The sequence below is a fragment of the Ictidomys tridecemlineatus genome, chromosome 1, assembly GCF_052094955.1.
Source record: "Ictidomys tridecemlineatus isolate mIctTri1 chromosome 1, mIctTri1.hap1, whole genome shotgun sequence".
NCBI lineage: Eukaryota > Metazoa > Chordata > Mammalia > Rodentia > Sciuridae > Ictidomys > Ictidomys tridecemlineatus.
In genome coordinates, this window is record NC_135477.1 from 170518609 (window position 1) to 170526604 (window position 7996).

Genomic DNA, 7996 nt, shown 5'->3' on the forward strand with positions numbered 1-7996 from the left:
AAAAGAAAAATTTGCATTTGTATTGAAAATATATAGACTTTTTTCCTATTACTATTTCTTAAACAATGCTGTATAGTAACTATTTTCACAGCATTTATATTCTACTAGGTATTATAAGTGATCTAGAGGTGATTTAGAATATAGTATAAATGCTCGTGTATAGGTAATATCAAACATTACACCATTTTGTACAAGGGGTCTGAGCATCTGTGGGTTTTGGTATTCTTTTTTTTGGGGGGGGGGTACCAGAAATTGAATTCAGGGGCACACAACCACTGAGCCACACCCCCAGCCCTATTTTGTATTTTATTTAGAAACAGGGTCTCAATGAGTTGCTTAGCGCCCTGCCATTGCCGAGGCTGCCTTTGAACTCATGATCCTCCTGCCTCAGCCTCCTGAGCTGCTGGGGATTACAGGCATGTGCCACTGCTCCCGGCAAGGGTTTTGGTATTCTTGGAGGTCCTGAAACTAATTCCCCTTGGTCACAAGGGACAACTGCATGTGGAGAGGACAAGATACTATGAAGGAAATGAGTGGGGTCATCATCATTCAGAGAATAACCAAGAAAGCGAGGGAAATCTCACTCTGATGGGTGAGGGAAGGCCACTCTGGTGACGTAGCACTTAAGATGAGACCTAAAGGTGACTCAGGATGGGAACAAGCAGGAAGTCCTCACGGTGGGAAAGGAGGACATGGTGTGTCTGAGGAACTGAAAGGAAGCCAGGGCGACTGAAGCTTAGAGAGAAAGGGAAAGATGTCCAGAGAGGCTGGGGCAGGTGCTGGGCCAGGTGAGTGGCGAGGAAGGCCCTGGGTAGTGGGCACCTTTAGGAAAACAGAGAAGCCACTGGGTGGACCCGGCCTCAGCCACCAAAATTAAGACCCAGTGCTTTGTAATGAGATCAGGTCCACGGGAACCACAAAGCAGGACAGACCTGACCCGGGGTTTTCAGACCTTCTCAGTTCATGGAGCCCCAAGGGCCTCAGCAAATGTTTCCTGGTGCCCAATGGTCAAAAGAAATTACTGATCGGTTCCATTTTTAAGTAGAGAAAGGCAGATCACTTGAAAAGCGTTTACTAAGAACTTTGTAGCCATTTGAAAAAAATGATACACATGCAGTGAAAGAAAAATCTAGCATTTTTTATTGCATCCTGATCACGGTCATTACTTACTAATCTGATGTGTGTGTTGGGCACGGGACAACTCCTCGGACTTTGGAATCTAACTGGACCCTGCCTCCCTGGTTTCCTGTCCCGCGTGCTGGTGCACTTGGCATTTGCTTTTGTTATGGTAACTGTCTCAAACTTGGCTTCCCTTAAATATGGCATCACTGAAAGGAATGTAGGTTGATCTAGTGTTGAAACAGAACAACCCTGAGTTGGTGCAGTAATTGACCAAGAGTGTGCGCCCTGTTTTTCCTTTGGAGAACTGCACTCTGGGTGAGTTGGTGAGTTTACCGGGGGTGACCTGCTATACAGTTTGCAAATTATAGAGTAAGACATACTTTCACACTAGGGAGCTATTTCTTTGCCATCAAATCCTTTTTCAAAACCATGCATGTGCACATTTTGTGGGAAGATTCCAGGAAGGAAAGTTGTCATCCTTTTGGAAATTTTATTCTATTGATCTAGAAAATCAGTAGGGATAGACCAGTCTGCCTAATTTGAATGGAGAAGAGGAAAAGGGTGAGAAATACACACCGATCTTCAGAGACAGGCCGAGAGCTTGTGAGACGGAGCTAAACAGGTATGTGACACGCAACAGTGACTTGGGGGTGAAGAAGTGCTGAGCTTCTGGAGGGTTGGATACTGTCAGACCTGGGCATTGCCCCTGTAATCAAGACCATCCTGCCAGTGGGTAATGAAGGAGCCGAAGAGCTAAGATGCAGAGAGGGAATTCAACACCCAGCTCCGTGGACGCACCATTCCTTGGGTTGTCATAATCTATTTCCCTAGGCAGCTCCCATTCTTGCTGAGCAAGAGAAAGTGAGCATTTATTACCAGACCTGTCTCTACAGTGCCCCAGAATCTTGATGCAATGTACATACCACACTGTGGACAGTAGAAGCAGTTGACTTTGAGTCAATTTAACTTTCTCTTTCTATGTGACATAATGTATGCAAATCTTCCAGGCTAGCTGAGACACTGATGAAACCAGTTCCCCTGGCAACTGAGAGACTGTCCTTACATCATCCTTGTGATGGCTTGACCCGGGAAATCGGATGGAGAATTCACAGTAGCACTCAGAAGCAGGCTGGATCTTCATGGGCTGACCCTTTTGACATGAACAAGTATACTCCTAGAGGGTGGGGGATCCTAGGCTGGCCCAGGTTACTCTTTCCACGTCCTGTAGATGACCAGAGTGATTTTTTTTTGGAGGGGGGTAGGGGGAATCCCAGGCTTGGAAATTTTGCACTTATAGTCATCATGCTGAACGGTCCAAGTTCTCTTTGCAAGGTGTGCCCATCTAGAATACACAGAGGGTACTTGTACTGATTAATTCATGTGGAAACAGTATCTATTGCAGGTAGAACAGGGGATGGGAAGTAGCAATACAGTCTTTTCAAACTTGGATGATCTGAACTGGAGCTACCTTTCTTCATGATGTATTGCATTTAAAGCAAACCATCACTATGTCAGGGTAGAATATAAAGCATGGTTAAACTTAAGAGGCCCTGAGAGCCCTGCTGCCTAGATATTAATCCTACCACTTGGTGTTTTTATGATGTTGGGCAGTGTACTTTATCTTCCTCTGCTGCCATTTCTTATGCTCAAATGGAGGTGATTTTTCTAGTACCCACCACAAAGGGCTGTTGTGAGCATTAAATGAGATACTATATGTAGAGAACCTCACTTTCCACAAACACTTGGTACATGTTAAACTGTTTTCATTATGTTCAAATCTCTGTCCTCCCAGACTGCCTAAATAGATTGCAAGATTCTTTGATTCAAGAAGTCTGTTTTTTTTTTTTCCTTTTCTATGTCTTTCGGTGTTTAGAACAATGTTGGGCACACAATTACTGCTCAGCCATACTCTGTTGATTATTTCCTTGTGAAAATACCACCTGGTGGGTACTCAGCCTTCTGACAGCTGTGAGAAACCTCAGGCACTCGGTGCCTAATGAACTCACTGACGTAGTCCTTGACTACAGTTCTGGGGGCTTAGACGTCATTTTCTCTTACAGCCACTCTAAATTATTGTATTTGGACCAAACATACCTTTCTTCCAATCCTTCCTTTGTTCCAGTGGAACTTTCTAGGGCTAAGGCTGGGAGTAAAGATGCCTTATTATGTCAAACTTACAGGGATGACAAAATCTGGAGAGGAGACAAGGAGGAAATGTTGGGAGGTGGAGGGCATCATAGATACGACTCTGGATAGCACAGGGGACATCAAAACATGAGAAAGTCATGGCCCCTCTAGCTGCACTTACACTGACTTCTAAAAACAACATCATAATCACCAAGCAAACTTTCTGAGGAGGGTTGAACTTGACTGTATTGACCCCTCGCAACCTTGCCAAGGTGTCGTGGAGCTCAGAATTCTACAGGAAGAACCACAGGGAATAGGACTTGTTTGGACATCTTGGTTCTCACACACACACACACAAAATACAAAGAATAAATGTTGATGTCCTGTTTGAAGTGTTCAGGCCAAAGTACTTTCAATGATATGCAGATGCCAAATACATCCTGGGGGCCAGGGATCTTCTCCAAGGGAATATTGAAACTGATGCAGCAGCTCTGGACAAAGGCATTTGAATTGACTCCCTTACTGTTATTATTTTCTTTCCTATCCACTCAAAATATGGAGAAATCACTTTAGGCTTCACGGAGGAGGAGATATTTGCAATTGACTCTGGGGGTGGGTGGCTTTGGACAGCAGGGGATGAGGCAGAAGGACATTCTCCACTACGGGCCCATGAGAGCTACGATTTGAACTGTGTGGCTCTGGGATGTAGCACAGGGGAGTGATGAGGAAGCTGGATCTTAACGCTCTAAGGGACGCAGGCAAGAAGGGGTCTACTGACTAGACAGTCCGGCGGGCTGGCTGGCGGTGGTAGACAGTGGGTCAGCATTCTAGGTATTAAATGTAGGAAGTGAGGGGATGGGAGCCTTGCTCAACTCCCTCTTTACCAAGCCAGTCTGCCTGCTCTTGAGGTCTCGCTCTTCTGAGGACATTTTTAAACCCAAATTCACACAGGCAGGTACCAGTTCTGGTGGTGATGCCCAGGCCAGAAGAGGAAACCTTGGAGACTTGGAGTCACCACCGAGGTCTAGATGTCCGTCCAGATTCACCCATCCATCCCAGCAGCCCTGTGGGTGGTCCTGGATGTGTTTAGGGGGAGGGAAGAAGAGAAACCAAATAGCAGAAGGCCCTCTGCTGTCATGTGGCTTCCTGCACCGGGTCCCCTGGTTGTCTCTTCCCTGATGATACTTCCTTTAAGATCCTGAAGGGCATGACTGACAGCTGACTTAAATCTTCTGCAGGGCCAGACGCTCCTGAGTCAAAAAAATGAGGGGCTTCTCGAGAGGAAATGAAAGGAGACAGATGTGGTTTTTGCTGAAGGTTTTCTGATATGAGGTTTCATTTTGAAATAGAAAGATGAGCCTGGAAGTGTGATGTCAGCGCAGGCATTTGGAGCCCCTGCTGGAGAGCACACCGAGGTGGGGAGGGGTTCTCCCCGTCACCTGGGTGGAATCTGGCTGGGAAGCTGCCTGAGGAAGTGGAAAGGGCACAGAAATAGGAACCAGGCCACCTGGGTTCTTCTGGCCCAGTGTTTTCCAAAGGGCGAGTGCCGTCTGCGGTGTTGCTGGACCCAAAGGCGCCTCTCATTAACCAGTAGCACATCACAGGAGAACTCTTCTCCACTTCAAAGTTGTTGTTGTTGTTATTATTATTATTGGTTTCTTCTGGTGCTAGCAAGGAGAAAGTCTCAGTTTGGGGCTGGTGTGTCTTCACTACACCATGAGCACTGGTTGACTTCGCTTCCTAACAGAGAGCAGGCTCTTGCATCTCAGAGGCCTTGGAGGCATTAGCATCTATTCTCCAAGGTTTCATCCTTGGCTTGTACAAAGCTATTTCCTGGGGAGAGCTTTCAAAACTACTTATGCCTTGTTCTGCCCTCCCCAGAGGGATTCTGACTTAATAGGTGTGGGGCCTGGCTTGGGCATTAGGATTTTTAAAAAGCTATTCAGGCAACCGTTCCTAAGTAGAACTGTTTCATATTGTATTTATGAATTTCCCATTTACGGCGAGTGATGCTGATTTCCAGTTAAAGACTTTGAACTAGAATTTCATTTCAACAGCAATTGACTTACCCAAAACACTAAGTACCCATTTAAAAAATCATAACTAAATAGCGCAGGTGGTATTTAAATACGGCACAGACAATGTGCATCTAGTGAACTTGGGGAAACTCTTTAGGTCCTGGCTGAGTTCTATAGATATATTTTTTTTCTTCTTATAGATCCAGTTTTTTTTTTTAACAATAAAATGGGAATAATTATCCCAGGTCACCTTTCTGTACGGGTTACATTGGTAATTAAATGATTGTGCTTCGTTAAGTCTGATTTGCTGATAACTAGGACTAAAGAAATAAACAGGAGCAGCTAAAGGGATGGCTAATGGGCAGATTTTCATAGAACCAGATTTGAGACATCTTAGACCATGTTATCTGGAGCTCCTAACATCTAGGTACAAACTTCCCTTGCTCTCAACTGAGGATGTCATAAGCCCCAGTAAGGACTTATTTTCTCCAACAGCAGTCAATTAAAAGAACACTCAAAGTCCCCCCACCCAAGGCCTGTTAGAATCCAAGTTGGACAGCCTGTATTCCAACCTGGCCAGGGTCACCTAGATGGGGCATGGGGCACTGGCCTGGCACTCTGCAGACTGCATTGTGCACTTATCGGTGAAGTGTCCCCTCCCATGGGTCCCAGGGTCTTCATCGGGACAGCGAGGGGCGTGGACCAGTCTAGGACAACATCCAAGCTCCAAATGCCTTCAGAACCAAGGAGGTGACCCAAATGTAAGACCCTTCGGTAGGACAGGGTTCTGTTCCACAGTGAAGATGCTCAGGTTCCATTTTTTAAAACCAGAAGGTTGTCAAGCCATTTGGCCAGGTGACAGTTGATTCCTGGTTATGGTAGTTTCCAGGACCCCTTTAATTTGTAAAAATAATGTGATGGTAGTAAAGTAAATTAAAGGGCTCTACTAGGGGATTGTTGATGTGACTGTCATAGACAACACCCAACGGCTTCCCTGATAATAAGAACTAACAGCTGTAAGAGCTCATGTTCATAGGCTAAGATCTTGAAGATCACCATCTCATTTAACTCCTGCCGCAGCCCTGGGAGGTCAGTACTACGCTAACTGCTTTGTAACACATGAAAAAAAATCTCAAGAGTTTAAGTCATTCCTGTAAAATCTCTGCAGCGTCACTGTCCAAGAGAAATATAAGCCGAGTCATGTATGTAATTCTAAATTTTCTAGTAGCTATATGAAAAATAAAAATAGGCAGATGAAATTAATTTTAATAGTGTATATTTTATAAAACCCAAGAGATCCAAAAAATTATCATATCAAAATTAGTGTAAAATTTAACTAATGAGATATATTACATTCTCCTTTTTGTTTGCTAAGTCTTTGAAATCTGGTGTCCCCCCCCCTTTAAAAAATGCTTTATTGAGATATAATACACACACTGTACAATTTAAAGTGTACAACTAGCATAGATAGTCCCCAGCACTGCAGAAAAATTGAAATAAAATAAACTAGACAGTTCAGTTGTTTAGTATATTCATATATGTGCATCTATCATCATAATTTTGAGAATTTTCATCCCCCAAGATGAAACCCCAGGCCCTTTAGCTGTCACTCACTGGATAATTCATACTGTCCAGGGCCCTAAGCAAGCCACTAATCTGCTCTCTGTCTCCATGAATCTCCCTGTTCTGGACATTTCCTACAAATGGAACCCGACTCACATGTGGTTTTGTTACCAGCTTCTTTCACTTAGTATAATGTTTTCAAGGCTTATCTATATCAAGGCATATATCATCATTCTTACGCCTTTTATGACCAAATAATAGTCCACTGTATGCACATACCACATTTTCTTTATTTATTCATTCACTGGTGGGCATTTGGGTTGTTTCCACCTTTTGGCTATTATGAATAATGCCATCAATGACGTTTGTGCCTAAGTTCCCGTGTGGATGTCAAATTTCATTTCTCTTGGGTTGGAATTGTGGAGTCATATGGCAACTCTATGCTTCATTGTTTGAGGAACTGCCAAACTGTGTACCCAAGTGCCTGTTATCATTTCATATTTCCACCAGCAGTGATCTGATTTCTCCACGTCCTCACCGACATTGGGTATCTGACTTTAAGACCCTGGCTATCCTGGTGGGTGTACAGTGGCCATTCTGATTTGCATTGCCCTAATGACCCACAATATGGAGAAATCTTTCATTGGCCAATCAGCATCTCCTTTGGAAAAATGTCTCCTCCAGTTGCTTGCCTATTTTGAAAGTTATATTAATTGTCTTTCTGTTATTGAGCCATAGGAGTTCTTTATGTGTTCCAGATATAAGTCCACTAATAGGTATAAATTTGCCATTATTTTTTCCTATTTTGTGGGTTGTCTTTTTACTTTCTTTTTCTTTTATTTCTTTTTGTACCAGGAGATCAAACTCAGGGGCACTTAACTACTGAGCCACATCCCCAGCTCTTTTTATAATTTATTTTAAGTCAGGATCTTGCTGAGTTGCTTAGGACCTCACTAAGTTGCTGAGGCTGACTTTGAACTTGTGATCCTCCTGCCTCAGCCTCCCGAGCAACTGGGATGACAGGAGTGTGCCACCATGCTCAGCTGTCTTTTTACTTTCTTGATGGTGTTCTTAAAAGCACAAAAGTTTGAAATTTTGATGAAGTCCATTATCTATTTTTTCTTTTGTTGTTCGTGTTTTGGTTTCACGTTTGTCCTTTATCAAAT

The 7996-nt window shown here is 43.8% G+C and overlaps 1 long non-coding RNA gene across 1 annotated transcript; it reads left to right on the plus strand.

Annotated features, from left to right (window-relative positions):
• The first annotated feature begins 1154 nt into the window (after positions 1 to 1154).
• On the plus strand, positions 1155 to 2952 carry LOC144366597 (uncharacterized). The gene is made up of 3 exons (XR_013425669.1): positions 1155 to 1437; positions 1630 to 1744; positions 2130 to 2952. It is a non-coding gene; the product is annotated as an uncharacterized LOC144366597 (long non-coding RNA).
• Positions 2953 to 7996: the final 5044 nt, after the last annotated feature.